Source organism: Fukomys damarensis, unplaced genomic scaffold (genome assembly GCF_012274545.1).
Source record: "Fukomys damarensis isolate Sample0158 unplaced genomic scaffold, DMR_v1.0_HiC HiC_scaffold_15, whole genome shotgun sequence".
In the NCBI taxonomy this organism is placed as follows: Eukaryota; Metazoa; Chordata; class Mammalia; order Rodentia; family Bathyergidae; genus Fukomys; species Fukomys damarensis.
Window position 1 is genome coordinate 25,688,968 of NW_022900927.1, and position 9,343 is coordinate 25,698,310.

At 34.9% G+C, this 9,343-nt stretch overlaps 1 pseudogene; it reads left to right on the forward strand.

Moving 5' to 3' along the window:
• The first annotated feature begins 6,032 nt into the window (after positions 1 to 6,032).
• Positions 6,033 to 8,527, forward strand: LOC104876643 (annotated as a pseudogene).
• Positions 8,528 to 9,343: the final 816 nt, after the last annotated feature.

The following is a 9,343-nucleotide window of genomic DNA, read 5'->3' on the forward strand; positions in this document are numbered from 1 at the left end:
ACGAATCCCCATTGTTTTTGTTTTTTTTTTTTTAGCAGGGTCGCATTTTTTTGCTTGGGACTGTCTCAAACTTGTAGTCCCAAGGGATCCACCCACCACAGCCTCCTGAGTAGCTGGTATGTGAATTACACAGAATAACTGTTTAGGGTTTTCTTAATTTTTCAATACTTAATTCTTTTATTGTTGAGTACAATTTCATTGTGTATATTCCAATTTTTAGACACACATTGGACATTATGTTATAGTTTTTGCCTATTACAAATAAAAGAAAAATTTGTCTTCAAGTTTTGTGTGCTGTGGGGACTTGATTGCTTTCACTTTTCTTGAGAAAATTCCTTGAATGACATACATGACTGTGTCATAGGGTAGACATATGTTTCTTTAAGAAGCCACCAAACTATTACTTTTTCAAAGTAGTGGTACTATTTTAATTCTTGTCAGTAGTGTATGAGTTTCCAGTTGCTATAGATACTCACCAACTCTCGATATAATCCATTTTTAACTGTGATAACTTATTGATGGTGCAGTATATCTTTGTAATTTTTATTTCCATCTTTGTTAAATATACTTTCTCTGGTAGTATATCTATTTAAATATGTTATTCATGTTTAAATTTAATTTGGCTTATTAGTGAGTGGTAAGTCTTACTTATAAATACTCAATGTCCATACACTTTATTAAATAATTTACAAATATTTTCCCCAAATTAGTGTCTTGACATTACTTTTTGATAGTGTCTTTTCAACAATGTTTTAAATTTTCTTCAAGCCTAATTATTGATTTTTAAAAAAATAGTTTTGCTTTTGATGTATAATGAGATGTTCCACTTACCCAAGATCGAGATGAATTTTTGCTCTGCTATTTAGATTTATGATTTGTAGTGGTTTTTATATAGTTTTATTAGGATAAATATTCCTTATTTTGCATGTGACTGCTCACAGATTCCAGAATCAGTTGTTGAAAAATTAAATTTTCCTCCTTTGAATTACATAATAACATGTCAAAAAATAGTTTGAGCTGTGCATGGTAGTACACACATATAATTTCAGTTACTCAGGAGGCCAAGATGGGAGGATGGCCAAGTTCAAAATGAACTTAAACTATGGTCATAATAAATTTTACCTATTTGTTTTACTGGGTTTTTGTTTAGCTATAGATTGAATCAAAGGCCTTTGAAATGGTCTACAACATCAGCCACTTTATTTTTTTTAAATATTTGACTGGGGTCTCACTATGTTTTTAAGATTCCCAGGCTGTATTTGAACTTGGGATCCTCCTCCCTTAGCTTCTCAGAGTACTGTAATTATATACATATGGTTCCACTTGACTCAGAGAATTTAGAAAAGACAAAACTATACAGGAAATCCCGTATTTACAACTGGGTTGCATTCCTGGGGAATATAAACAGGTTCATTCATAATCTGAGAAGATGAGTCTTACACGGTATACCTGTAGATCTTCTACAGTACTCTAGTGAAAGTTTGCAACTCGAGTGTTCATAAGTCAGGGACTTACTGTATTGGCAAATGGATTAGTCATTTACAGGAACTAAACTGAGAGGCAAAGAACTTGCAGCAAATGCACACAGGAATTTTTAGGGTAATAAAGTGATTTTGGTGGTGGTTACACGACTCTATATATTTGTCAAAAGTCCAGTTATTGTACATGCAGTATTGGTAGATTGTATGTATATACATATACTATAATAAAAATACAAAATTATGTAAAACTGCAGTGATCTTCAGTAGCTAATGATAAATTCAAAGTTGAGAAAATTCTATGTAATTCTCCTCTTACAATTTAAGGTACATTACTTTTTGATAATATGATTTCTATGCATAGCATAGTAGCTATTTAATATAATCTAGCTGCTAAGAAGAAAAATTCAATCATCAATTAAAATTATAGGAGAAATTTAGATAACGTGAGATTATTGACGCAAACTTTAATCTGGTATAAATTTACTGTACCAAAAAATTTTAGTGGAAGATTTAGAATGAAAATACATTCATATTATTGTGTCTAAAATGATCAACTTTCTCCTGATCTTGAGGCTTACTGAAATGCATCTTCAACTTAAAGTGGCCACACTTAATTTGAGTTTCCTGAAGATGAGCTAATAATGTATGTTTCTTTTTTACGACACATTTTTTCCTGTTATTATGAAAATGTTTCTCAATTCAGGAATGTTGTCACATAGCCTTTATAATGTATTATCATTTGGTAATGCTTCCAAAATACTTTTGAAGTGTTTACTTTGAGTTTTGTATTAAACATTGTTCATCAAGGGGCCATATGGTCAGGCATTTTATAACTTTTTTCAACTGGCATTATGGCAGAACTACTACACTGAGTGTAATTGAATATACATAAAGTCTTCCTAAAATTTAAAAGTTCAAACAAGAGCCACATTGAGCAAATATGCCAGAATACAATAAACGCCCTTTAATTTACAAACTACCAGAGGCAAACACACTTTAAAGTTGATGTAAATCAACAAAAACATCTTTTTGTGCAAGAAATACACAATCAAAGGAAATAGATGTTTTCTTCTTATCACAAAAGCAAATTTAACATTTAGATTCCCAACATCTCATGTAGGTCACAGATGAGAACACTATTTTCCCTTTTATGTCAATTAATTTTTATTGTGTGGAAGATAAGTAGGCTGAATCTAATTCTCAAGCTGCCTGCTCTAGAATCTATTGACATAACCTAATTCCAGTGTAGACCTTTGGGGGCAATGACAACAATTATCTTCAAGGGATATTGCTAATGAAACACTAACTGTAGAGCCAACACACTGAGGTGACACAGATAAAAAATCATGTAAACAAAATGACTGAGTAAACTTAAATCTTTAATCTTATTGTAGTAGTGTCAGAAAAATAAATGGGAAAAGGTAAACATTACACATTGTCAAAGGAGAAAATGTTGAATATATTATCCAATATATTAGCCAATATACAAGTGAAGTTTTTAAAAATTCAGGCTATTATTCAGGAATTTTTTGAAATCTAAATATGGTGTGTAATAGTAGAGTGATAGCATATATGTGAACATTTTGACACAATGATATCAGATAAACCATTCTAGTTAATACCTTGAATACCTATAGACTGTTTAATAAGACTTTCTAAGTATGAGCATTTCATTTTTAATCTTCTAGACAATGACTACACTAATAAACTATGATAACAATGCAGAACACAAAAACGGATACAGATTTTAGGGTTACAAAAGCTTATATATACAATCAATGTATTTAAACCCAGTAACAGTCACTTGTTAGAATCTATTTGCCAAGGTTTTTCCTTGTTTCTGGTTGCTCCAGCTGGAGTCCTAATATAAACTCTTCCTTTGTCTTCTCTGTGAACACACATTCCTGGTTCACTTGATCTTAGATCTTCAATTAGTTTTTGAAGAACTGGTAAGTACAATAGATACAAACATGAAAAAAATGATCCTGCACTGACTGTCTCTATGTGGAAATAATGGCAATGCTATTTAGTTAAAATAAATACTCTGTAGAGATCAGGGAAGAAGTCAAAAATGATCTATCATGAGCATCTTATTGGATGATAACTGGTTTTTCAGATAGATGTGATAATTTATCACATCTACGTGATATATGATATATGGTGTACAGTAATTATCCTTAAAGGGATATAAAGTTTACATTACATGAAAGGTTTGAATAAAACCAAAATATTAATTACCAACCTGATTCTTGATTATGCAAATTCTCTGAGAATTTTCAAAGGAAAACAAATTGAAAGCAGGAAAAGAAAAACTCCACATTTTATTTAATACTTCTAAAAACATGAAGTACCATTAACTGTTGTATGGAAGGAATAATCCACTTATAACAGACTGAAAGAGATAAAAACTTTGTTTTTCCATAGTAAGATTGTAAAAGAAATTTAATCAAGGGTACTAAGTGTTGGTATCTCAACATTTACTGTTTTTTGTCTTTTAAAAAATAAATTTAAAAGGTGGCTTGTGAAATTATATATATATGAATATTATTCCCCATTTCCACAACAGCTCAGAAAATAATTTTGAGCAACTACAAAATACTTGGACTTCTTTTTTAAAAGCACGTTTAAAATTATTTCTTTTGTAGAGTGCCCATCTATGACATAAATGTGTCATTAATAAATAATTATAGCATGCAGTAAATGGCACACGGAAGGAGCGCGTTACCATACGTTTCTATGGGAAGAAACGAGAACTATTTTTCTGGTTGGGTCAGGGAAGAATGTAAGGCCGAAGCAGCACCTTACATGGGCACTGCTGTAGGAAAGAGAATTTGCCATATGGGTAAAATTTATTTTTGAAAATCTGCTCATTATACTATAAACTATCAATTTAGTTTAAAATATGGGAAAAAGAAAAGGTAGCAATGAAGATCAAATATCACACAATATAAGGAATAAAGCTCAGAATGCAGACTTCCTTTGCATTTGTGCTTTTCCTGCTGATTTTGGAAAACTGAAACCCTTTCAACTGTAGCAGTTCAGTATCTACGTTCTAAACTTGCTGGGTGACAGGCATATCTTTCATACCTCAGACACTCCTCTAAGTTAGTTTAAGAACATGAAAAGATGAAGATCTGCCTTTCAAATGGGGGAGAAAAATAATATGTAAGATGAAATTTTCCCAGGTAAGTGAATGATGTGCAGAATTCTGCTATGTGACCCCTGGAGCAACTGACCGTATCTGCCCAGATTCTCTGGACAAAACAATCTTACTAAGATTAAAGAAAATTTTATGTGTATAAAAAAATACACTGTCTTTCCAAATGTATAATCTTCAAGAGACATTCAAAGCAAATTCTTTTCTTTTAAGGAAATGCTTTTCAATATTCCTTTGATTTATGCAAGTGTACCACTACTATTTATGTGTTCCTATCAAGCAAAACTGATAACTGAATTTTATAGTAAGAATTGTGAGAGAATGAAAAGATGAAAATAAAGTGTTTGTAGATGGGGAGGGGAGGAGGGGGTGAAGGGAGGGCAGAGGTAAGGGGAAAAAATGAGAATCAAGACTTGCCATGTAAAGGTACATGATCCCAACAATGAATGTAACTGTACTGTATCCCTAAAATGTACCAATAAACTCAATAAAATTTAAATAAAAAAAAAAGAATTGTGTATTAAGAAGACTATTCTTATAGGTAAATCATTACATTTTGCGTAAATTTTGGCTGAAGTTATGTCTTCATATCCAGTTGCCATTTTAGGAGAAATGTTGCGTCTTGTAAGAACTTAGAATTCACTATACTGTACACTGATCTTATACTTTTAGCGCTGTATGAGTTAGCTCTCAAATAATTGGGGACACAGTTGATATTGAAAGCAGTACTCTACAGGTGTAAGCTTCCTATCACAAAGGTAGGCCATGAATCTGAATTGAAGTAGATTTTTAAAATTTTATGTGTGCAGTTATTTGGATCAATGATTTAATTTGGGTTGCTCTTAGACTACATTGTTCCCATATATTGGCCTGTGGTAGCTAGAGGCTGATTCCATTTCCTTTGTAGGGTTTTCTGAAAATGGAACAGTACTATATTTTCAGTGTCAAGCATCCTAGTAAGAGTTTTGGTGAAGATAACAATAACACCTGAGATATGGACTTCTCTACACCTTATGACAAGTCAACTTCCAATTTAAATCACAGATATACTTAATGTATCCTCTAAATGTTCTCGTGTGTGTGCGTGTGTGTGTGCGTGCGCTGAAAGGGAACTGGCTTCTTCCTACAAAAAGGAGACAAGATAGACAAGGAGATATAGAGACTGTGATGGTGACTCTGGTCTTCTAGAGTGTAAGAGTAGGCATAGTCAGGAGCCTGGTTCACATTACTCTCTGGGTTGTATTTCTATGTTCTATCATTGCCTCTTTAGCAGAATATGCATAAAATTACTGGTGTTATCTCAGTTGTGCAGCAGGAATGATGAGTCGTGGCTGAGTAAGGTTAGGGATGGAGTTGGTTTAGAGAGGTGATGCGCTGTCCTTCCGGGCTGCACTATGCGGCATGCTCTAGGAGAGCACGACTGCACCATGCTGAGCGCTCTGTCTTGTCTGTTATTATCAATATGGAGGGTAATGAATTAATGAGCAAGCTCAAGTGGGGAATTTGAGGAATGCATTCCTGAGCACTTAGAAGACAGCTTCTTTGAGGGCTCTACAAATAATTGGAGAATCTTGCATAAATGGATTCCCTGTCAATTTTTACTTGGTTGTTTAATGAGCGTATAAACTAATTTCCCTCTAATTTCATACGAGGCCAGGATATGTTAGTAACTTAAAATCATGAAGAGGAAGTATTGGGTCCATCCTGAGAGAAGGGTGAGGCACTGTACCATTTTGAGTATTGGAGTTGAACTCAAAAACAGAAAATCAGCCCAAGAAAGCCACAATAACTAAAAGGCTTGGGGAAATTCCATCTTCCCAGGTAGCAGGGGTGACATTACACACTATAGAAATCTATTCTAAAAAAAAAGGAAGACAAACTACAAAATGACAAAAGAGATAATTATTACTTGTGTCTTATTTCCCCGATATTTTCAATTTTCACACAGTATTAACATCCTGGGAAACTTTTGAAAATGATGATAAATAGATTTTTTCATTAAATAAAATCTGAAAGATTAATTGCTTATATTGAACCCTACTATTATAGAAACAAATCACAAGCATCAGAATATTTAAGATACAGTATAACCTGACCCAAATCTACTTAAACAATCTCATCTTCTAATCCTTCTCTACATGGAATATATAGTCATTTTTATCCTAAACCTTTCACTCATCATAGCTTGCTGAATCTTGGTATTCTGCTTTTGCTTAGTTCTTCCCTAAACTGAGGCTGCATTTCACCGACAGCCAATGTCCATCTGTATGTTTCTACTTGGTCTCAAAATCACTACAGACTACTCAGCCTTTTTGTAAGTATTATGTCCACAAAAGCTAAATTAATCCTTACTTTTGTACTACTACTGATATATTTTGGAATGTTTGGTGGATCCTTTTTGGTAAATGCTTTTGCTACTTCCACTGATGCCATAGGGTTTGTCTACTGTCATTTTTAAATATAAACTGGGTCATATATCACTCCATACTTTAAAATCCTCTGGTGGTAGAGCAGCGTTAGGCTGCACCTGCCCAGAGCAGGGGAGGCTTATTGAATTGTGCTTCCTGGTGGCCATGAAGAGAGCCTATAGCCCCCCAGGAGTTGTAGAGGGTCTTTAGGCAAGAAATGGACTGATTAATGTGTGTAATCATGGAATCTCCTTGCTAACCATTGTCAGCGGCTCTCCTTAATAATGAATGAGAGATTGGGTCCCCAAAAAAGGAAATAAAGTTCATCTAAGGCTAAAGCTGTGAGAGTTGTGCTCTTATCAGCACTGCTTGTCCTCTTTATATTCAGCAAAGTTTTCCTGATTGACAATTTAGATACATTAGCTGCCAAGTGGGAGAGTGTTTCACTAAATAATGACTGGCTTGCAGGTGAAGCTGGCACCTAAACTAGATGATACCTTGCAGTCTCTTTGGGAAATTATAATGCAGTCAGTTGTGCCCTGATAACCCAAATCTGAGGACAATTATGCAAGCCTTGGCCACCAAGAAAATCATTAAAGCTCATGTGGGTTAAAAGGGACACAGCTGAAAGCCTTACTGATACTTGAGGGAGGACAGGAAGTTGTCTTTAAACCTAAGTGGCATAGCCAAGTCTATGTGGTGGAGGGAGAATTGTATCCTGGTTATGACAGGTACAATGCAGAGGCAGCAGCCTTGCATTTGGATATACTTCTAGGTTTTCACCAAACTCCTTTGGTAGCTGGCAGGGTCATCTGTTTTCTGAGGATACAGATAGAGCCTACTGCCACAAAGCAGGTATCAAGCACCTTACTAACTGCAGAAAACAACACTCATTTCTATGGAAAGTGGTACTACTGCTGGGAAACAGAGTGAACACATGCTGATGGAAACTCATTGGAAGGCACTGTCACACTTGGCTTTCCAATGTATCGGTTCAGCAGAAACACTGACACCCTTGGGACAGAACTTACCCAGAAGGCAAACTGGCCGACAGCTACATGATGAGAGCTACAACAATGCTGTAGAAAAAATAGCCCCCCCCCAATAACTAGGGTCCACACCTTGTGGGCATCAACACCTCTGTTTCTGATTGCCTGACTGTTAATGACAGCCATAACCATTGCGAAAGCTTTCAAGATTACAAAGGAGCTAGTACATTCATGTCTCAATACTGGCAAAAACTTCGGGAACTTCTCACTAGATGAGAGATGCATTCTTGCCCTACTCTATCCGTGTTGCATCCTTTGGGTTTCCACCTAGAAAGACTGAACAACCGAAATGATGGACTGTTACAATCTGCCTTAAAATTTGCAGTGGCCCATGACTCCATTTCCCCTGTGCTGTTGCATCTTCACCCAGGCACCGTGGATGCAAATCAGAAAGTTTACTGCTGTCTACAGAATATTATGCAGGTAGCTTGAATTCTGTTGTAAAACAACAACAACATATAATCACAGTTCAAATTCAAACTGTCCTCGTATTCTTCTTCCATTTCTCTATCCTGAGGCTGCCACTCCAGAGTCACCTTCTGTGAATGGCCTATCTCAAACCCTCTCATTTCTTGGTGTTCTTAGAAACTTACAAGTCCATTATTGCTTTAGGGCCCTTTTATTTGCTTTTTCTTCTTCCAGACAAGATCTTTTTCTTGCTTTTTGGTTTGCTACTTTATTCCTGTTTCTACTCAAATTGCCACCTTCTTAGAGAAGCTTTCTCTGGATTACCTACTGTAGAATATCCTGAATTGCTCTAAAACCTTTATTCCTCCTATCTTTCACTCAAAGTTAACAAAGAGCCATCATTTTACAGTAAACACTCAAAAATCCGTGGCGATCCTGTATACCAATAATAAACTCACTAAGAGAGAAAATTAGGGAAACAATATCTTTCACAACAGCATGAAGTAAAATGAAATACTCAGGAATCAACCTAAGGAAGTGAAAGACTTCTACAATGAAAACTACAGTCTTCTGAAAAGGAAATCAAAGAAAACATCAGAAAAGGGAAAGCTATCCCCTGACCCTAATAGGCAGAACAAATATAGTCAAAATGGTTATACTTCCATAACAATTATACAAACTTAATATCATCCCAATCCAAACACCAGTTTCATTCTTGACAAAACAAGAAAGACAATTCTAAAATTTATATGGAAGCAGAAGAGACATAGAACCACAAAAGCAATTCTGGGCAACAAAGAAAAGGCAGGAGGCATTACAATTCCAGACTTTAAGTTATAC